Source organism: Chiloscyllium punctatum, chromosome 34, assembly GCF_047496795.1.
Source record: "Chiloscyllium punctatum isolate Juve2018m chromosome 34, sChiPun1.3, whole genome shotgun sequence".
NCBI lineage: Eukaryota > Metazoa > Chordata > Chondrichthyes > Orectolobiformes > Hemiscylliidae > Chiloscyllium > Chiloscyllium punctatum.
The window spans coordinates 57,661,865-57,664,464 of NC_092772.1; positions in this window are offsets into that span (position 1 = coordinate 57,661,865).

Sequence of the window (2,600 nt, forward strand, 5' to 3'; positions counted from 1 at the left end):
CCCCAACATCCCCCCAAACACCCCCCAACATCCCCCAGACCCAAACACCCCCCAGACCCAAACACTCCCCCCGACACAATCACCCCCAGACCCAAATACCCCCCAGATCTAAACACTCCCCCAGACCCAAACAGCCCCCCAGACCCAAACACCCCCCGACCCAAACACCCCCAGACCCAAACACCCCCCGACCCAAACACTCCCCCAGACCCAAACAGCCCCCCAGACCCAAACACACCCCCGACCCAATCACCCCCAGACCCAAACACCCCCCGACCCAAATACCCCCCGACCCAAATACCCCCCAGATCCAAACACCCCCAGACCCAAACACCCCCCCAGACCCAAATACCCCCCAGATCCAAACACTCCCCCAGACCCAAACACCCCCCACACCCAAACACACCCCAGACCCAAACACCCCCCAGACCCAAACACACCCCAGACCCAAACACTCCCCCCGACGCAATCACCCCCAGACCCAAATACCCCCCAGACCCAAAAACACCCAGACTCAAACATCCCCCAGACCCAAACACACCCCAGACCCCAAACACCCCCCAGACCCAAACACACCCCCAGACCCAAACACTCCCCCCGACCCAATCACCCCCAGACCCAAATACCCCCCAGACCCAAAAACACCCAGACTCAAACATCCCCCCGACCCAATCACCCCCAGACCCAAATACCCCCCAGACCCAAAAACACCCAGACTCAAACATCCCCCAGACCCAAACACACCCCAGACCCAAACATCCCCCAGACCCAAATACCCCCCAGAGCCAAATACCCCCCAGACCCAAACACCCCCAGACCCAAACACACCCCCAGACCCAAACACACCCCCAGACCCAAACACACCCCCAGACCCAAACACCCCCCAGACCCAAACACACCCCCAGACCCAAACACCCCCCAGACCCAAACACACCCCCAGACCCAAACACTCCCCCCAACCCAATCACCCCCCAACCCAATCACCCCCCAGACCCAAATACCCCCCAGACCCAAAAACACCCAGACTCAAACATCCCCAGACCCAAACACACCCCAGACCCAAACACCCCCCAGACCCAAACACACCCCCAGACCCAAATACTCCCCCCGACCCAATCACCCCCCAGACCCAAATACCCCCCAGACCCAAAAACACCCAGACTCAAACATCCCCCAGACCCAAACACACCCCAGACCCAAACATCCCCCAGACCCAAATACCCCCCCAGAGCCAAATACCCCCCAGACCCAAACACCCCCAGACCCAAACACACCCCCAGACCCAAACACACCCCCAGACCCCAAACACCCCCCAGACCCAAACACACCCCCAGACCCAAACACACCCCCAGACCCAAACACCCCCCAGACCCAAACACCCCCCAGACCCAAACACACCCCCAGACCCAAACACTCCCCCCAACCCAATCACCCCAGACCCAAATACCCCCCAGACCCAAACACCCCCGACCCAAATACCCCCAGACCCAAACACCCCCCAGACCCAAACATCCCCAGACCCAAACACCCCCCCGACCCAAATACCCCCCAGACCCAAATACCCCCCAGACCCAAACACTCCCCCAGACCCAAACATCCCCAGACCCAAACACCCTGAGACCCTAACACCCTCAGACCCAAATACCCCCCAACACCCCCTCGACTCAAACACCCCCCAGACTCATACACCCCCAAACACCCCCTCAGACCCAAATACCCCCCAGACTCAAACACTCCCAAACACTCCCCAGACTCTAACAAGCCCCAGACTCAAACACTCCCCCAGACCCAAATAACCTCCAGACCCACATACTCCCCTGACCCAAATACTCCCCAGACCCAAATACACCCAAACACCTCCAGGCACAAATACCCTCCAGACAACAAAATAACCCCCAGATCCAGATATACCCCTGAACCCACAAACACCCCTTCCAAAGATAGAGATAGACACATGAAGGTATACAGCACAGAAACAGACCCTTCGGCCCATCCTGTCCACGCTGACCCAGATATCACAGAGTCACAGAGCCGTACAGCACAGAAACAGACCCTTCGGCCCATCCCGTCCATGCTGACCCAGATATCACCGAGTCACAGAGCTGTACAGCACAGAAACAGACCCTTCGGCCCATCCTGTCCATGCTGACCCAGATATCACAGAGTCACAGAGCCGTACAGCACAGAAACAGACCCTTCAGCCCATCCCGTCCATGCTGACCCAGATATCCCAACCCAATCTAGTCCCACCTGCCAGCACCCGGCCCATATCCCCCCAAACCCCTTCCTATTCATGTCCCCATCCAGATGCCTTTTAAATGCTGTCATTGTACCAGCCTCCACCCCATCCTCTGGCAGCTCATTCCATACACGTACCACCCTCTGGGTGAAAAAGTTGCCCCCTTAGGTCCCTTTTATATCTTTCCCCCCTCACCCTAAACCTATGCCCCTCTAGTTCTGGACTCCCCCACCCCAGGGAAAAGACCTTGTCTATTTACCCTATCCATGTCCCTCATGATTTTATAAACCTCTATAAGGTCACCCCTCAGCCTCCGACGCTCCAGGGAAAACAGCCCCAGCCTGTTCAGCCTCTCCCTGTA